Genomic DNA, 20,851 nt, shown 5'->3' with positions numbered 1-20,851 from the left:
GCACGTCTGCCATCTTTCATCACCTGTCAACTCTGATGGAAGTATCAAAACCAACCTTTTCTGGTCTTATGCACATCTCATTATCTCTGCGTTTACTGCTGACTAATCCAAGAATGATATCTCCGCTTTGCCTGTGGATTTGGTGGTAACAGAAGCCTGGGAAAGTAGATGGTATAGCGTTCTTGGCCAAAATTCCTCTTCCCCAGAGAATGGTGAGGGATTTCTGCCTAACACCTCCCCTCTCTCATTTAGAATGCGGATCTGAAGCCATCACAGGTGGCTGGTGTTAGCTCCATGCATCTGTCTCATTTCATGAAAAGTCAGCTCAGACATCAGGAACATTACTTGGGAATCAGTAATATCTGTTTCAGGGAGAGCCTATGTCTTTCCATGGCACGGGAAGAAGTTCAAATCATGACGGAGCAGATGCTGAAGCAAAGGAAACTATTACCTAAATTAAGCCCTTTTGGACCATTTTTAATGGTGATAAATTGGGAAAGTTGCTAAATTAGACTGAGACCATCACTCATGTTGGATGGTATGAAGAAGAATTTAATTTAGCTTTATCTTCTTAGAAAAATCCCAGAAAAAACCACAAACCAAAAATAGTAGTTCTTTGAGAGAATGAGTTTCAGAATCAGAGCATTAGCTGCCCAAGACAATAGTGAGCACTTAAGCTCTCCCCAAAATCACGGCAATAAATCACTTAAAGGCAAGGCAAAATTTTCTCCAGTGGGTCTACTTAACGACTGACAAACTTAAAAGACCATATCGTGATCTGTGCGGGAAGCTTGAAGATGTTTTTTTGTTAGGGAGGATTGAACTGGCTTAATTCTGCTCAAATTTATGTAATGTTGAATCTTTATACTTTTTATCAGTTTACTTCCCAACACCTCCAGATCAAATATAATCCTCACTTAATAGACTAGAGGATTAGAGATGCTTAAAGCTGTTTTAAAATCATGTCTGGTTTTGGAAGACCTGTATATGGACCCCATGAAGTGTTTATCAATGACTTGCCTATGGACCACCTGCCCAGGAGTCTGATCATAACGAGACCCCTAAGCAGCTCTTAAGTATAGTAAATTGAGGAAAACTAGGCTGGGGAATACACAGAGTCTAATCTTCCTTCCTCTACAGCAGAAGTTGTCTTACTTCTTTTGTAAAGAGTCAAATAGTAAATATTTTAGGTTTTGCAGGTCATACAGTCTCTATTGCAACTATTTTGCTGTAGTAGTGTGAAAGCAGAGAAAAACAATATGTAAAAAAAAAAATGGCCAGGGCTGTGTGCTAATAAAACTTTATTTGTAAAAACAGGAAGTGAGCCAGATTTGGCCCATGGGCCATAGATTGCCAACACCTACTCTATAGGCAGCCTCACATGGACTTTATCTTCATATCATCACCATCATTATCATCATCACCATCACCACCATCATCATCATCACATTATCATTGTCGTTACCATCACTGCCATCATTATTGTCATCACTATCAACAGCAGCAGCGGCTTCATCATCACCATCATCTTCACCATCACCATCATCCTCACCATCACCATCATCATCACCATCACCATCATCATCACCATCATCAGCACCATCACCCTCACCACCATCATCATCACCATCACCATCACCATCATCTGCATCACCATCAGCATCACCATCATCTACAATTATCATCCGTGTTCAGTAATGGCCACTGCACCAAGTGGAGATAGCATGTTCTTAGAGCTCACTGCTACTGTTCTTGCTTGGGATACTCCTCTAGGTCTTTTAGAATGTTGTCATCTTCTTTTCTGTGATATGTAAATTGTTTGCCACCCATTGCAAATTGTAGTCAGCCACTCTGAATAGATGAGAAGATCTTCTTCAAGGCCACAAGATTCAATCTGGAAAGCATAGATTGATCTGACACAAAAATCTCAAGGAAATTCTGTTCGTGTCATTATGTGGGGTATGCTCTGAGCCTACATGTCAAATTCTATCTAATGGGTTGTTTGGAGGGACTCCCTGAGCATGATCATCTTGTCTCTCACTTATAATCCCCTAGCCTCAGCTCCCATCCCATTCCAGGAGTTAGTCTGTCCTTTTTTTTTTTTTTTTTTTTTTTTGAATGAATAAATAGACATTTAATTCAAGTTGCACATTGGCCTTTTCTTGGTGGATCAGCCACTCCATCCCCATCACAGACAGCACATCTGAGCCCTTTCATGTCTCCTGCTGGCACATGGCCAGAGAAAATTCTCCCTCAGCTCAGATGATACAAAATCTGGGCTAAAGGTTTTCAAAGAGTTTCCCCTCAGGAATAATTTTTGAGGGCTGGAAGCTTTTGGTATCTTCAGTGGAAGAAACTGAAATCTCAAAGCCTCACTAAAGCACTAAATGGGGTCTTCACCATGATACAACAATGCCTCACGTGATCTATACCAGCACTGAGCATTGGACTGAAAGCCCTTCAGTATTATTGCTGTTTTAACAGATTAACTTCCCTGACTGTGCTCTTTTATATACTCATCAGGCAGTTTTCTACATTCCATCTTTCTGTGGTGCCTGCTTAATGGTTCTCTTGCGATTGATTACCTCTTGCTCACAGTAATTTGAGCATCACTATAAGTGTATAACCTGACCCTCCAGCTCAATATTGCTCAATGGATATGCTCTAAAAAGGTAAATCTGGTTAATTTTACATACTCAACAAAGTTTGCGTGTGCATTTGTGGAGAGGACCATGGTACTCTCAGTTGCCATGACAACTAGAGGAGAATCAACGATCTGGGCGTTATTGGATCTCTGTTCCCATGAGGTTTTCCCCATCACCCATGCACAGTTTCAGGAATCAGAGCTAGTCACTTTTTAATGAATACAGATCCCTTAAAATTCAATAAAAAATGTAAATGACATTAATTAGGTTCTCTGGAAGCCCAGAAGAGAAAGAAACTTATGCTTCTTAACCACTCACTGTGCTGAAGTTGTGTGGAGTATTTCCACAGGTTTTCTCACGAGATGCACACAGTCGTTTGATGGACATGATGCTATTATGGTTCCCATTTTGTTGAAGCTTATGGAGATTCACCCAGCCAAGTAGAGGGATGCCACGGGGACCTTCACCCAGAGTCCATGCATTCCCTCTGTGATGCCCATGTTCCTTTCCTCACCAGCCCCTGGGACTCCAGCTCACAGGAAGGGACTGGACCAGTGAGCTCTAAAACCCCCTTGAATTTTTGCCCTGACACTATCCCCAGACACCCACAATACTAGTGAAGCAATTGCTGAGTCTTTTTCTCTAATGTGACTCTTGACCAGACAAGAAAAAAATCCAAGAGACAGAAGACACTTGATACAAAGAGGAGGGAGGAAAAGTTGATTGATCTCGACCATCTCTACCATCCTCATCTTTCCTGTCCACAGTAGGCATTTCTTGAGTGTTCTTGTCTCCTTTGGCTCCATAGTAGCCCTTTGAACCAAGTAGGGTGCAAGCTGGAGGCGAAGGAACCAGCAAGAAGGGTTCCTGGATCCAGCTCCAGCCGGGGAACAGGTTCTCCAAACCCCATCCTGGAGACCCACTGCTCGGAGCCTAGCAGAGCTGTAGTGCAGTGGTGAGGATGGGGTTTTGGAGAGAGCCCAGCTTTGAGGTGAACACTGGTTCTGCTGTGTGACCTTGAGCTCCTCTTACCCCCTTTCTGAATTCTGTTCCTGGGCAGTGGAATGGGGGCACCAGCATGGGAATGCTGGGGGTATATTGGGAAGGGGGACATGCAGTCAGGAAGCTCCTAGGGCAGTGCCCAGCACAGATCAAGGCCTGTTGGGAGCAGTGGCAACAACACATTTGTTGATCAAATGCTTGCAATTTTCTGTATTTTGGGGGGTGGGAGTCCATTCATTCCTGGGGCTGCTATAAATGTAAGCACAAAAGGGGGTGGCTTGAAACAACAGATATTTATCCTCTCATGGTTTGGAGGCCAGAAGTCTAAAACCGAGGTGTCAGGAGGGCTGTGCTCCCTCTGAAGGCGCGGGAGGCGGATCCTTCCTGCCGCTTCCAGCTTCTGGTGGCTACGGGCGTTCACTGGTTTGGGGTGGCATCACCTCCAGTCTCTGCCTCTGTCTTCACGTTGTCTTCTCCTCTGTGTGTCTCACTTGTAAGGACACATATGATTGCATTTGGGGCCCACCCATAGGATCCCCACCATAGGTGGCTGGGAAAAACAGAGGAGAGAAAGGCCATAACTATGCGCTTTGCAAAAGACACAAAGGAGCTTTAAACAAGGAGCTGCAGGTCTTTGGACCATGGATCCTGGGTCTCCCTCTGCACCTGTGTGGGTTTTGCAGAGATTTATGGGAAAACAAGTGAGCCCCAAAGTTCTAGGCTCAGAGGTCACGTGGAAACCATGTCCATGAAAGCAACACACAAGACTCATTTCCTGCAAGTGCTTATGTTGTGTTCTTTTACTCAGCTTCTCTTTTTTTTGCATGAGCCCCTGTGTGCCCCAGCATTTGAGTGGGTGTAAATTGCACAGTCTCTTCTGGGGATTGAGTTGGAGAATGAGGAAAATGATAGACCTTCTGCAGTTGGTCGATTTTGCTGATGGAAGCGCATTTCCTACCTGAGGCATACTGGGGATCCCCCGAGAATTATCAGTTGCTTCTTAAGCCAGGAGACATATTTATGGCTGGTGGAAATGGTCCCACATCATCAGAGGATCTTCCCTGCTGACTCCCTGGGTGCTCATTAGTTTGGTATATCAGAAACTCCCCCACCCTTTGCAGAAATGAACAGTTCAGCAAAAAACAAACTCATTTAATTCAAATTTAATTAAAGTTGGAGCAATGGTTTTTATTCTTCAGTCCTAATTATAATAATGTTACTGGGTATGCTAACACTGACAAACATAAGGGTTTCAGAGGAGGGGGTGTACGGGATGTTACCAGCTGATGCAGGGAAGAATGCAGAAGAAGAGCCTCATTTTCTCAGTCTCAGAAAGTTCTGGGAATCAAAGGTTTTCTAATAAGGCAGATTTTTAAAATGGAAACTGCCCTTTCAGGAAACAACAGATCTCAAGGAATGAAATTAATAAAAGTGTGTGTGAGTGAAGGAAAATAAAAAGCTATGAACAGTACAATGGGGCTTCAAAGAGTGAAAGTCCTAGTTAAGGTCGGCTGTGTTCCATAGTAAATCTCAGTGTCTTAACTCCAAGAAAGCTATTTCTTACCCTGCAGGTAGGTGTTGGGAAGGTGGCATTCCACAAGGTAAGTCAGGAGTCCGGAAGCATTCCCTATCAGAAGGACACCTGTTGCCGGGGCTGGGTCAGGCCACCGAGGCCTGAGAGCCGCATCCCACCCACAGCAAGTTTACACATGCCACGTTGTACGGGAACCAGTCACACACGTCCAGGTGCGTGCAGGTGACATTGTCCACGGTGGTTTTCATGACACAGCAGCAGCACCGAGCAGCTACAATAGAGACTGAAGGGTATGCAAAGCCTAAATTGTTTACTGTTACTACTATTAAATTTTACTGTTTGCTGTTGTTATTACAATTTCTTGGTCCTTTGCAGAAAAACAAAATAAAAAACCCTTGTCTGGGGCCTCAGAGTCCTCGGTGGGAAGGAGGAATCACAGTGGGGCTGTGAAGGGTCGTGCATGGGAGCTGGATACTAATTCTGCCTGCATGCCACTCTCAGACCCTGGGGACAATGGGACTGAGGGGTGGACAGGGAGGGAAGCGGGGTGAGGGGTGAAGACGTGGGTGGACCATGGGAGGTAAGTGACTTGCGGATGGCCTTCCAGAGCATAGAGAGGGAACAACCCTCCTCCTGACAACACACTTATCTGCCATCAGGATGAGGACAATGGGTTTGGCCCTCAAGGACGTGCCCCTAGTTTGCCCCATGGGCTCAGGGGCCCAGCGTTTCTTGGTGTTAACCTCACACAGGACACTGACCTTTAGGACCAGGAGCCAAGTTCAAACTAGCTGACTACAGATGCTGAGAAGCATGTTCTAGACCATTCTTCTCCACCACCCAGCTGACCCTGGCTGCTTCCCGGCCTCCCCACCCTGACAGACAGGTCCTCTCCTCACACTTGGACACTTCGATGCTTTCCAGGTATGGTGTAGGATCAAGCACATGGCCTTAGGAGTCAGGAAAACTTGGCTTCATGTCCAGAGTCCAGCCCCTACTAGCTGACTCTAGGCCAATCACTTGCTTTTTCTGGCTTTTGCTTCTCTGTGACAGAGTGGTGATAGTGAGGATCAAAGAAGAAAATGGTGTTTAGGGTACAGTGTGGGGCACACAGTGATTGCTCCACAGTGTGAACAATCTTTATTATTCTCAGCAAACCATGCCGGGGGGCTGCCTAGGCCGGGGAGGTCACAGGACTCAGGACTCGACACCTCAGCCACTTTGACCTTCTTGTTTCTTGACCATGACAATTTGGTTCCACCTCAGGGCCTTTGCACTTGCTGTTCACCACTCTGCTTGAATCCACTTTCTCCCCTGTTTTTGCAAGTGTGGGTTCTTGTCATCTGTGAGGCTCTAGTTCAGATAGTTCTCCCTGACAGAGGCCGTATCTGACCACCTGATCAAAAACGTCTTCACTCACTTCTTGCTTCTTTTCTCCCAGCTGCCACTGTGAGTCACGTCGCCTTCTTCATTCTCTTACAGCATTATCGCTAGTGATGATTATCTCGTTCACTCGTTTGTTTGGTTGTTCAGGTGTCTCACCCTTCCAAGAGGCACACACGAGAGCAGAGCCCTGGAAGGCTGCCTTGCTCAGAGCTGGATCGCCGTAGCTGTGAGGTGACCCAAACATAGAGCAGAAACCCAGTAAGTCTTTGTCGAAGGGCTTGGGACGTCATGACTGAGTTGGCCGGGCCAGGGGTGGGGCAGTCGGAGGGGGGCCAGAGTTTAGAGAAGAGCATGAATGAAGACCAGGGGGCACGAGTGTGAGCTCACAGCCTTGCCTTCTCCACTCTCGGCTGAAGCAGAAACTGTGGGCGGCGCGGGGCTAGCCAGGACCCCTGCATTTTCTTCTCAAAACGGATTCAGTGCCTGTTCTCATGAGTTCCCTCCTCAGCCACCCTGAGCTGTCTGGAGCAGAAATGTTCCCAGTTCCCTGTCAGAGCTGCGTGGAGAGTGAATTATCGGGCAATTTCAGGGAGGATATTTAGGAAGAAGACATCAAATTTAAGAGGTTGCAATGAATGTTCAGAGGTCAAAGGAATTGGGAAACGACTTCATGATTTTTCTTTTATAAAGGCAACACAAATAATAAAATAACAGATATGTGAAGCCCAAGCCCCTTTTCTGCTCTGTGCGTTTTATGCAGCCTAAAAACATGTCTACAGAGCTTTCTTTGAGTGATTCAAAAAACCAGATGGAAGCCAGCAAACAGACTGCATCTGTCCCAGTAATGTTGCCATTTATTTCCTGGGTAAGTGAGTAGAAATGGTGTCCGTGTGCTTCTTGCCGAGCGCTGAGTGCAGAGCATTTGGCCTCCAGCGAAAGCCCAAATAATTACTATGCATGATGAATCCTTCCAATAACAAGGCCCTGCAAAGGCAGGATCAAATCATAGTCATTAGCTCCTGGTCCTCTTTTCAAATGGATGCCTCAGAGTCTTTGCAACGAGCGTCTAGACGTAAGTTGAGGGAGCTGCTTGCAATTCAGTCTGGCATTTATTATTCCTTTTTGTTCTTTTGGAAGCATAATAGGTTAAGTCGAAACTTCAAATGCGGTTGTTGAGAAAGGCAGAAAAATGTCAATTGAGCAGAATTCATCACCCAGGAGCAGGCGACGGATCGGGACACCCCGCCTCCCCACACGAGCACGTGGGCTTTTGTAGCCGCAGGTGAGGAAAGAGGCAACAAATTCGTATCAAGTATTGATCCCCTCCCCGGGTCCTTAGATACACAGGACTGGATTGATTACAGTCTTTGGGGGGTGACACAGCACTGCCATCATGCAAGGACCAGCTTTTATCGCCACCTCTTTATCTTCTGCCCTGAATCCCAGATTCCTTCTCGAGAGGCTCCTCTCCTCGTGTGTTTAAATACCGTCCAGCGCATTCCGCCGTGCACCTCATTCGGCTTGCCCTGCTTTCACTGGTGCATCTCTGAGATACTCCGCAGTGATCCACGCTCCACGCCGGTCCCCCTCCCTGGCGCAGAGCATCTGACTGCTTGTCTCTTCCACACTTAGCTCATCCCTCCACTTCGAACGGTCGCTGGGAAGGCTTCCAATTGTCACCAAACTCCCTGCAAGGGACATCCCTGCGGTTACTTGCTGTTTGCATCTCTGTGAGAGCAGACATTGGGGTGCGAGTCTCGGTCTGAAGGAAGGGACATTCTCAATGTCATTGACTGTCTGTGTTCCTCAGTTGGTCTCCGTAAAAGGGGCAAGAGTTTTCAGCCCCGTGCAGCTGATAGGGCTCCTCCAGAATCCTCCTCAGCTGACCTCTCATTTCTGCAGGTTGGGTAGACGTGGGACCTCATGCTGCGTCAGTGTTTCTTCAGTAGTGGGTCCCAGCCCTTCGAGCCCTGTCAGCCAGGCTTATTCTTCATCCAGGTGCTCTCCTAACATTTCTGTTAGGAGATAAAGAAACATGTGTTTCTTTATTGGTCTTCTCTCCTGTTTCTTGCTGATTTGCTAGAGTTTCCTCTGTAGTCTAGATACTGATACTTTGTTAGTTATTTACATTGTAAATTACAGTGTCAAATATTTATTCATCAAAAGATAAGATAAAAAGAACTTAGAGGTAAAGCCCGAAGTTCAGATAACCATTATTCCATCTTCTGAGTGAGGGACACAGAACAAATCCTCCATACACCTTTCCTTCAGTGAGCAAACAGGATGAAGAGAATAAATGGAGAAGCAGAGTGCCCTCATGGGGAAAGCAGGGTTTGGAAGTGAAATAGACCTTTTTAAAATAAATCAACTCTAGCTTGGCCTCTGCCTGGCTAAGTGACCCAGGGCAGGGTCCTCATCTATGCTGACCTCAGATTTCACATCTGCCTCCCGGGGGGTACCCAGAGAGCAAAGAGCTAACATGTCACATACCGTAGGGGCTTCTATACAGCACACATTTGTCTTCCTTTACCTCTAGCATGAGGCGGAAGAGAATTGATATTTAAAATAAAAACACTGGAGCCTGACAGATTTAGATAGATGATAGGTAGGTGGATGGATGGACAGATAAATGATAGACAGATAGATAGATAATACAGATGGATGGATGGATGGATGGATGGACAGATAGATGATAGATGGATAGATGATGGATAGATAGATAGATAGATGATACACGATAGATAGAGCAAATGAGCCACTCCTTAATTCCTCATTCATTTTTTGTCTTCCCCTGATAGAAATGGAAGTGAACTTAGCCATTGAACAAAAATCAACATTTAATGGTATTTTAATAGGATTAAGAGAGTGTATGACTTATGGGTTCATTTTGCCCGTATAGCAAATACCCACCATGGTAAAACCCATGTCCATGTCTGTGGCTGTGTTTGTGAGGATCTCTGTATTAGCCCCTCCCACCCATACTAAATGAAACATGTAGAAACAGTAATAGCATTTACTTTTAAGTGTTGAGATTATAATTCAGTTGTATTTTTTCCTTTTGCTAAACGTTTTCCTAGTTTCTCTAGAGTTAATATGCAATTACGTGCATAATAATGAAAAGATAGAATGCACTAAAATAATATTTATGGGGCATATAACATCTTAGAAAATACTTGCAATATGTTAATGAAAGGAACCTGGTGCACAGTTGTATGTCCATGCTGGTTACGACTGCTGTTAAACCAAACCAACCAAATGCAGACGGGAGGAGAAAGCACCCAAACGTCCGGGACCCTCCTAGCTGTGCTGCCAGCTTCACATTTCTCTTTTCATTGTTTGTCTTTCTCTTTTGTCCTTTCTCTTCTACATTCTCATCTTCTTCCTTTTTTGTTCTCCTGAAATGTGTTTATTAACCATATTTTACTTTACTTTGTTTAAAACACCATAAAAGTCTGGAAAACTTTCAGTAGAATGAGAACCATTATTTTAGACGGAATTCTTTTACCAGCAAATTCCATATCCTATCCCTCAATCTCCAGGTTAATCCAAATATAAATTTTTTTTTTTTTTGCCGACCTTTTGCAGAGCTGGAGGCCATGTGAACACTCACCGGGTAGCACCCCCTTTGGGCAGCTGCATGTGTGTGCTGGGGCGTGTGGTACTCACACGTCGCATGCACACACATGCACATGGCACGCACGCGTGCGCACACACACCAGTGTTGCCTCTAGTTCAAGCCACATAGGCAGCAAGTGGCCACCTGGAGAATTGTCCAGGCAGGTGCCCAGGAGTTCTGTCAGCCTCGGTCAGCACCGTGATCAGGCGGGATGGCTGTGGTTGCCCTGGATGCTCTCCGCTTTCTTCTCAGTTCCTCCCTGCGGCTTCACCTGCCACACCACTCTTGGGCTGTGCTGCTCATCCCCTGGGCTGGAGCCTGGGCTCACTCATCTCCGCAGGGGCAGGTGTCTGGGACCCCAGTGGTGCATGGAGCAGACAGCCACCAGGCTGGGTCCTCCGGGCTGCCGGCTGCCTCTGACACCACGGAGCCTATTGGTCACTGCCTCACCCGGGAGCAGAGTACACACTGGCCTGGGTGCAAGGCCTTGTGGGAAAAGTGCCCCAGCTTGGGCTTCCCAAAGGCCACTTCTGAAGGAGCGGTGGAACAGAACAATTTCCTTTCTGTTTCCCAGCTCTTCCCAGACCTTCTGGGTTTGGCCCACAGTGTTCTTTGAGAGGCAGTCCTCACAGACTCCAGATTCTCCTGGAAGCTTCTTACCACCAGCTGTGTGCTCTCCAGGTCTGGACCCTCTCTTAATCATTTGGAAAAGTTCCTCTCCGGATCAGCCATTGTTTCATGCCTATACATTTTATTACGATTTTTTTTTACATTGAGATATAGTTGACAAATAACATTGTGTAAGTTTAAGGTGTATAATGTGTTGATTTCATACATTTATATATTGCAATATAATTACCACCACAGTGCGAACTAACATCTCTATCATATCACATAATTATCATTTCTTTTTTGTGGTGAGAACAATTGCAATTAAGATCTAGTCTCTTGGCAACTTTGAAGTTTATAATACAGTATTGTTGACAATAGTAATTATGCTGTGCATTGAATGTCTGGGTCCATCTTCTCATTCCAAGTTTGTACCCTTGAACAACATCTTCCCAATTCCTCCTCCTACCAGTCTCTGGTAACCACCATTCCACAATCTGTTTCTACCAGTTTAGCCTTTAAAGATTTCACATCTAAGTTATACTGCACAGTATTTGTTTTTCTCTGTCTGACTTACCTCACTTAGCATTATGTCCTCAAGATCCATCCATGTTGTCACAAATGGCAGGATTTCCTTTTCTCACGGCTGAACAATAGTTCATTGTATATATACAACACATCGTCTTTACCCATTCATCCATGATGGACACTTGGGCTGTTTTCACGTCTTGGCTGCTGTGAATAATGTTGCAGTGAACATGGGAGTGCAGGTATCTCTTCAATGTCCTATATTAATTTCCTCTGGATGCAGAAATGGAATTGCTAGATCATATAGTCATTCTATTTTTAAGATATTGAGGAACCTCCATACTGTTTTCCGTGCTATCTGAACCAATTTATATTCTCACCAACAGTGTACCAGCATTCCCGTTACTCCACATTCTCTCCAACACTTGTTATCTTTCGTCTTCTTGACAGTAGCCATTGTGACAGTTGTGAGGTGATATCTCATTGTGGTTTTCATTTGTGTTTTCCTGATGATGGGTGATGTTGAGCACCTTTCCATGTACCTATTAGCCATTTGGATGTCATCTTTGGAAAAATGTCTGTTAAGGGCCTCTGCTCATTTAAAAAAAAAATTGGATCATATGGTTTTTTGCTATTTGGTTGTAAGAGTTCTTTCTGTATTTTGAATAATAAGCCCTTATCCAATACATGGTTTGCAAATATTTTCTCCCATTCTCTAGGTTGCCTTCCCCATTTTGTTGGTTGTTTCTTTTGCTGTGCAGCAGCTTTTTTAGTTTGATGTAGTCCCACATACTGGTTTTTTTTTTTTTTCTTGTTTTGCCTATGCTTTGGTGTCCTTTCCAAAAAAAAAAAAAAAAATCATTGCCAAGACCAACATAAAAGAGTTTCTTCCCTATGTTTCTTTCTACCAGGGTGTTTTAAGTTTATTTTTCCCTATCACTTGTTAGTTTATATTCAAATTATGAGATGGAATGTAGCACAACATATGAACCAAGCATTGGAGCTAGACAGCCTAGGTATAAATGCCTGCTCTGCCACTCACCAGCTGTGTAAACTTGGCAAGCTATAGATGTTCTTTGCCTCAGTTTCCTCATCTCTAATTGGGAACAAAAATAGATCACTCTGAGGACTGAATGTGTTATCACTTTTAAAGTGCTTAGAATGGTACCCAATACAAAGTAAGTGCTTAATAGATATGAACTATAATCATCATCATTATCATTGCCACCACCATCATCCCATCACCATCACTATCATCATCACCATCACCACCATCACCATCATCACCATCAGCATCATCATCATCATCACCATCATCACCATCACCACTATCATCACCATCACCACCACCATCATCACCATTATCATCACCATCACCACCACCATCATCACCATTATCATCACCATCATCACCATCATCATCACCATCATCACCATCATCATCACCACCACCACCACCAGCAACAGCATCACCATCACCTCCATTATGGTCATTGTCATCAGCGGAGCACCATCACCATCATTGTCACTCTCATCACCATCATACGGAAACCACAAAAGACCCCACTTTTTTTTTTTTTTGAATGCTGGTTATTCTTTTCCTCTGCGATGTCCCACCTGCGAGTCCCTTAACCAGTTTGGGCGACAGTTTCCTCTGGAAAGTGTGGGCATAGGGGTGAACTGGCTGGGCATCACTGGATACCCTCCCATCCAGGCATGTGTTTACTGTTTACTGGTCAGCTGCTGTGGGCGGGCGCCATGATAGCTGCTGAGTAAGGGCTGGTGGGGAGAGGGCTCCTGTTGGGAGGAAGCTCATTTTCACACCAAATGCCACATGAGTGGTCACATAACCAGGAAGCATGAGGCAGCTCCGTATCAGGAGGGCACAGAGGAGGACTTATCCAAGTACAGTTACTAGGGATGCATGGGATACAGAGAACAAGTCATGAGGGCGAAGATTCAAAGCCACAGAGTGATGTATGTGGAGAAATAAAAATAGATCCATGCTGCTGGACCATAAGTTGTGATTCATTAATTAACTCATGGAACCAGTACCCATCCAAACACCTGTCACGTGTGGGAATCCAGGGAGGAGAGAGAGATGATGCAGAGAAGCAGACATGGGACTGGGGACTCCATGCTTCTGTGGGTCACCTTCTCCAGCCCGTTGTCATTCAGGGCACAGTTCCTCAAAAGCTATGGTTATCAAATTACCTGGGGCAGGGTGTAAAAAAAAAAAATCGGATTTCCAGACACCCTCCCTGGAGATTCTGATTCACTAGGTCTGTGTTGAGACCAAAGGATCGGAACTGTCATGGGCACCCAGCAGACTTCCATTACCTAGAAAGTTGGGAAGCATTTGCTGCCGGCAATGACAGAAGTGGGGTATTTTTCGCTAATGTGACACATGGCCTTGGGGGCAGGATGAGGGGCAAGGGGGCACACAAGAAGTAGAATATGGTGGGGGATGCAGAAGGGAGGGCAGATCCGGGGAAAGGACATAGGCTAGTTGTGGGGGGCGGTGGGGAAGTGGTGCACAGCCATTGGGAGGGGTGGGGAGCAGGTTCCTGGCTTCTCTGTGAAGATCAGCATGGTACCATCTGCTGAGAGAGAATTCAGGAGGAGGAACAGGTGAAACAGGGTCCTAGTGAGCGCATTTGTGAACATTTTGATTTTCAGGTGTGTTTTGGAATATACTCAAAACCAGGAATGACCCCTACTCTGTTCAGTAGACCACTCTCCAGTTATTTTTAACACGACATAAAAATTTCAGGGCATCGAGAATTGAAGATCCATAAAGACATCATACTCTATGTGATCCCCTTCTAAATGAACATACGATAATATTTAGATTCTGTGCATGTTGCCCCAGCCCTCTGTCCGATGTTGGAAACTTTGATTGTATGAGTGGTCCTGAGCCCGAGCAGCCGTGACTCACCCGTGTGAGGGGTTATCCACAGAGGAGGCGAGGCCCTTGTCCTCCAGCTTGAATGCATTCCCAGCCCTTCATCTCCTCCATAATTTCCCAGGGCAGTGCTGGAGATAAAATTAACTCACAACTTCTCCCATGTTCCCTTCTATTAGGACAATGGCTCTCAGCCCTGTCTAGCCTGTGGTCACCTGAGAAACTTTCAAGCACACAGATGCCCAGATCTTGCCTGCAGAGGTGTTAGTTTAGTCGTTCTGGGATGAGTCCTCAGCATGCGAGCCAAACTAGTTGCCAGGTGATTTTAATGTGCTGCCAGGTCCGAGAGCCACCACATTAGACCTTACCCTGCCAATGTCTTCCCGGAGGCAAAGCCTATTAGCCCCAAATGCAGAGGCGGTCCTCTCCTTAAATAAATATGACCTCCAGCTGAATTAGAAAGATTCCCCAACAAAAGCAAGGACCTTATATATGTTATGCGTTTTCCTGCATGCAAATACAGCTTCACCTAGAAAGGGTGCAGGGACCTTGGGCATACCTTCCTTAGAAACAAAAGCCATATGTGCATCTTGCATATTTCTTACCATTTACAGCATTATCATTAGTACTTAATTCTTAGTTTCTGTTCAGTTGGAACAATTGGTCCATCCTTTGCCCCTTGTGGGTTTTTATTTTTGTTCAATCTAGAGAAGGATTTTCTAATTATCAAGCTGCTTAACAACGGTGGGGCTACCTTGAGAGGGGCTAAGGATGGCGTGTGGAAGGAGGGTGCGCTCCGGCATGCGTGCGTACGCCGTCCATCCTGCATGTCATCACCAGGCCCCTACCTGCACCAGGTAAGGCAAGGTCCGGTCCTCACGGGCCCTGGGTCAGAGGGCCCGAGCTCCGCAGTGACACCAGCCTGCCTTGGGGAAACCACTATCGGAGAAGCATGATTATGACATGTTTGGGTCACAGAGCCTTCCCCGCCTTTCATTCTGAGTTGGGTCCTCTCACTGAGATACACTCGAGCCTGACTCCCCCACATTGGAGCCCCTGCTTCAAACCCATGCAGCCCTGGGAAGCCACACTACTGGTGTGCGAATGTGTTCCTCACCAGAGGAAGCGTGGGTGAAGTGGGTTGTTCTCCAATGGGTGGGTTGCCATGTTGGAAAGCACTTTGAGGCTAAAATAGCTTGTAAACATCATTTATCTTCACGGTTCCAGGGCCCATCGCCACTGTGTGAACTGCCAGAAAGACCATCCTCTGCTTCCTTGTGTCCACAAAGCCGGCTCCAGACTGGAGACCAGACCCTCCCAAACCCAGGCGGAAGGCCAGGCGGGGTCTGAATGTAAGCTCTTTATCTCGCGCTCTGAACATGTGCTCTGAGGCTCGGATTTAACTCAGATTCTCACATGTTGGGGAATCAATCATTTGAAAAGAGCATTTGTCAGCTTTGGTGCGACTCCTAGGAAAAGGAGATCCAGCTCCTTCGACACTCCCTCGGAGAGGGGCCTGCACCTGTTTCAGCAGAGACCCAGTCTAAAAGAAGAATCACTTTGATTCTTATCCCGAAAATGTGTCAGTTCCCCAGGGGGAATTCCTCGCTCCTCTGTAAACCCTTGAATTTTCAAAAACCTCAGGCCAAGGGCTTTGAAAATATGCCAGTCTAGGTGTGTTGTGGATATGAATTTTACTCAGAGTCAAAAACTTTATAGAATGTGGGTGTGCAAAAGGGTAACTTTATTACATTTTCCATGACTCAATTTGAATCTATCATAAGCCCACATTTTCCTAATAACAGAAAATTAATGGAGTCACTTGTAAGTGGGTTCTGTCCAATAATGTAATGTGTCGGTTAATTCAGGTTTAAAACCAGTCACGTTCAAAGTTCCTGCCACCACCTCGGGTTCTTCTCTCTTCCTCACCTCAGGGTTAATCTCTCTTCCCTGGGGACTACGGAATGTCCCCCAGTGGATTCCATGTGGCTTCTCGGGCACTGTGCCACCTCCCACGTCAGGTGGGGCTCCCCCACCACGGCTCTCAGTGTCCCCGTGGCCCACTGCACGTGGCTCTCCTACCTGGCTGCCCTGTCCCTTCACAAGCAAACTGCCAGCACCTTTGGCTCAGTCGGGCTCTCCACACAATCCTCCACCTTCTCCTGGGCAGCAGAAAGCTTGTCTCTTCTCTTGAGTCTTTCTGTCTTCCTACCCAGAGGATGCTCAGGCTGGCCGTGGCTTCTGGAGATAGGGAAGAATTCACATGAGCCCCTGGGAACACTGACGAGACTCTGAGCTGACGTCAGGCTGCACCGGTATGTCCTTGAGGTAACTGGCTCTGTTACGTCACTTTCTGCAGAGATGTCAGACCCCCTGGGACTGGGATGGGGGCCCACTGTGAGAGAACAAAGGCACGAGGCTTCCGCGGACACGGACCAGGGTGTGTGTGTAGCTGCTCACGGGGCCCTGGCTGGAAGGGTGAGGCGTGCGCCGAGGAGCACGGAATTGAGCCACCAGGCTGCCTTCCAGCTGGGCCCCAGCAGGGAGTCCATAGCAAGTGCAGGTGCGGGACCAGCGGAGGCCATTCCCGATGGGGTGCGGGGGGTTCGAAGGTCCAAAGCCCTGCCCCGTGGAGGAGTCCCTTTGCTCCCAGGATGCGGGTCAGCAGGCAGGTCCTTGCTCCAGGCCAGTCCCCACCATGTTACTCAATTTCATTGTTGAAATATTGAAACCAGCTTTTTAAATGTATTTCTGGAATTTGGAGACTGGCTTTCAGAAATAATGTGCATAAGATGAAAGTGGAGAACAGTGTCTGTTTGAGAGAAGTGATTGTGGGGATCGGAGCTGCTGCATCTTTTTGTGCACGGACCCACTGCTGGAAGTTAGCTGGAGAAGGTGGGTCTCTCAGCTTCCATCTGCAGCGCCGACGTCCCTGCGGACACGTCAGTGACGGCAGCATCTGCGCCACGAGGCTCACCACATCTGTGGCGCCCTCACCAGAGCCCCGGCCCCTGACGTCCGGCGGCGGTGAAGGTCAAACTGGACCAGCTGGACGCTAATTGCATATCAGAATTCCTATTGTTAAAGCATTATTTTAAATGCCTATTTTAATGAGATAATGCAAATGATACTGGGTGATTGGAATTTGTATTGAATTTGCAACATCGTTAGCAGGATTTCACTGAGGGACTTATGGGAATCTGAGACCTAGTAAAATGTTTTGCTTGATCGTCCTGAAGGAAGTGAGACCTTCCTCTTTTCTTTCATAGTCTTGGAATTAAACATCTGAATTTCTATAGGTCCTCAAGGGCTTGGAGATGTTGACAAACTCCATTTTGATTATTTAAATGTGAGTTTTCTAACAGCATAAAAGATGGTCTTTACTTAATCCCTGTGAAACTATAACAATGTATTCTTACAAAGAAAAAAAAGTTTGAAAAAGAACAAGGGCAAGAAATATTTTATTACTGTTTGCCTCAGTCCACAACGATCTAAACAATCATTCTAACTAGAAACATTTAAGAATATGCTTGGGCGCCTGCGTGGCTCAGTTGGTTAAGCAACTGCCTTCGGCTCAGGTCATGATCCTGGAGTCCCGGGATCGAGTCCCACATCGGGCTCCCTGCTTGGCTGGGGGTCTGCTTCTCCCTCTGACCCTCTTCCCTCTCGTGCTCTCTGTCTCTCCTTCGCTCTCTCTCAAATAAATAAATAAAATCTTAAAAAAAAAAAAAGAATATGCTTAAGCATAAGAGATAAAACACTCAAAACAATTATGGGAAATGAACACAAAAGAAGCTCCTTAAATCACAGTAAGTGTCATAGAAATATTAAAAGAAGAGACATTTGGTGAGATCGGGAGTGAAATTGTTGCACGTGCCTGCAGAGCAGAGACTGTTGTGGAAACTTATTTCCACACTAGAAGTTATTCCGTGTTTGTTGAGTGAATAAGCGGTGGCTGGCTAGCTGGAGCAGATGCAGTTGTTCTAAGCACCTTACACAACAAGGTAAAGGCTATGCCTAGAGTGTGGGTCCTCCGAAAGCAAAGAGCTTGAAAGAATTGTGTTAATACATCAGCAGTCAAAGGGAACAGAGGGTCTCCGGGACGCTGCCATCTGCCTCCTGGATAAAGGGCTCAGCTTGGGAAGCTCTCGGGGGCTGGCTGCGCCCCGAGTTGATTTGTCAGCATGCAGTCTTTGTGTCATCAGTGAAGAGTATGCTTCCTTCCCCCTCCTCCTCTCCATCCTTCTGCTTCCCTCCTTTCGTCTCTGGACCAATTCTGTGTTCTATCCTTGTTAGTTCCTGCTAAATGTCAGGATGGTTTTCAGGAGAACCTGCATGGCCTCTAGGGGCCTGGCTGTATTCTCCCAAGGGCCCCCCAGGGACAGGAGTCCACAGCGCTTGTCTCAGAACCAAGGAGGCGCTCTGGCCTCAGACGGTATGCTCATAACACAGTGGCTCATGGGACATCTCGCGTGCATGTCCTAAAGCAGGTGTGGGTAAGGTTCTCACCTCGCCGCTTCCAGTTTACCCACTCCGTGATGAGCAATAGTGGTGTTTAGGTAAAACTAATTGGAAATTTAAGTCTGCAGATGCAGACTTCACACCTGATTCACAGCTCATGTCATCTATTGATCTCACGGGTCTTTGCTATGGAGAGGAATCAGCATCACTAATAGGAAGTGGGCCAATGTCTCCCAAACTGTTGGCCCAGAGGTGTGATTCAGGACATAAGAATTTTTCTTAATGTCTGCCAGCAGGAGATAAACCAAATCCAAGATTATATAAATTCTAATAATAAATAATGGTAAGGTAAAGAATGTCATCTCTGCCTCACTATCACCCCCCCCACACACACACACACAACTATAAAATACTCCACGGTAGAAGGATGATGGTGTCCCAGTGATGTGCACACTCTCATCCCCAGAACCTGTGAGTATCTTATCCTACAAGTATAATAAGGACTCTGCAGGTGGGATTAAGTTAAAGACCTTGAGGTAGGAGATTATCTTGGATCATCCAGGCAGGTCCAGTGTCACACAAGGGTCCTTAAAAGAGGGAGACAGAGGAAGGGGTCAAAGTGATGCAATGTAGGAAGGGGTTGAACCACCTTGGCTTTGAACCTGGAGGAGGGGCTGTGAGCCAGGGAGCGTGAGGGCACCTCTAGGAGCCACAAAAGCAAGGAAACCAGATTGATCCCACAGCCCTGCCAACACCTTGATTTTAGCCCAGAGATACCCATTTCAGACTTCTGAGCTCCAGAACTGTATGATGACAAACTTGTGTTTAATCAATGATGTTTGTGGTAATTAGTTTCAACAGCCACTGGAAATTAATACATACCCTAAGAAAGAAGGTAGTCAAATGGTGCTGAGACTCTTTTCCCCCCTCAGTGGGGCTCATATACGTTCATAATAGCCCTTGGGTAAAAGCCCAGATTTGCTTTCTTAGGAAGAATAGGTTCCAGAGACAAATGTGAATGAGAAATGACAGAGAGGGTGACAAGGCTTGGGTGGGAAGCCTACCTCACAGACACCTGCATTATCCCCCAAGGGCACACCAGTGGCATTTGAGTACCTGGCTTTGTCACTGTCCCTAAGAGGTTTAACTGATCTTATTAACCAACAGGGCCTAAACTGGGATCCTTCCATGGGACATTTGTAATTTTTTTTTTAAGATTTTATTTATTTATTTGACAGAGAGAGACAAAGCAAGAGAGGGAATACAAGCAGTGGGAGTGGGAGAGGGAGAAGCAGGCTTCCCGCCGAGCAGGGAGCCCGATGCAGGGCTGGATCCCAGGACCCTGGGATCATGACCTGAGCCGAAGGCAGACGCTTAACGACTGAGCCACCCAGGCGCACCAGGGACATTTGTAATTTTATGGGGAAGACTTTAAGACCAGAATGTCTTCGAGGCTCAGAAGAATGAAGCAATCACAATGGAGTGGCAGGCACATAGGCTAACATTTCTGAAAAGGAGTCTCTGAGACTTTAAATTCCACAGAGCCCTGCTGGTCCCCGCTGTTAGCACAGAGCGTCTTGGATTATGGAATGGCCCGTCTAAGGCACAGTTTTATGTTGACCGTATTTTTAAGACCAAACATTAGGACACCTGGTTCAACAATGGCAGGGGACATTTCACTTTGGATCTTCCGGATACAACCTGTAACTCGCAGTTAGTTTGAATAAACTCGAGGTTGATACAAAATGTATCTAAAGTCCTCCCTGCTGTGTATCCTCTGCTTACTTTCAAGAGCACACTGCCTGCAGCCCTGGGCTTGGACGCCTGGTGCTCTGGGCTCAGACTCCCTGGCTTATGGCAGTGGCCAAGGTCAGCAGTCTCCCTAAGCCTCAGTTTCCTTGTCTAAACAATGCAGATGATAACAGGACTGGCATATTCGAGCATGTGAATCAGGTAAGTTAGTAAATGCCAAGCCTCAGCACCGTGCTGGACACGTAGGGAGCAGACTCTCATGGACATTCGCCATACTGGTTTTCCAGAGAGTTCTCTCCCACCGAGTATCCAGTAAGTTCGAGATGCTGGTCCCCAGGCTGGTTGCCCTCCATCTAGGACATGCCTGTCCTCTACACCTACTCCTGACATGCGTGCCTGTCCTGGAAGAACCC

The sequence above is a fragment of the Halichoerus grypus genome, chromosome 10, assembly GCF_964656455.1.
Source record: "Halichoerus grypus chromosome 10, mHalGry1.hap1.1, whole genome shotgun sequence".
NCBI lineage: Eukaryota > Metazoa > Chordata > Mammalia > Carnivora > Phocidae > Halichoerus > Halichoerus grypus.
The sequence above is the reverse complement of the archived record's forward strand: the minus strand, read 5'-3'. Positions refer to the sequence as shown.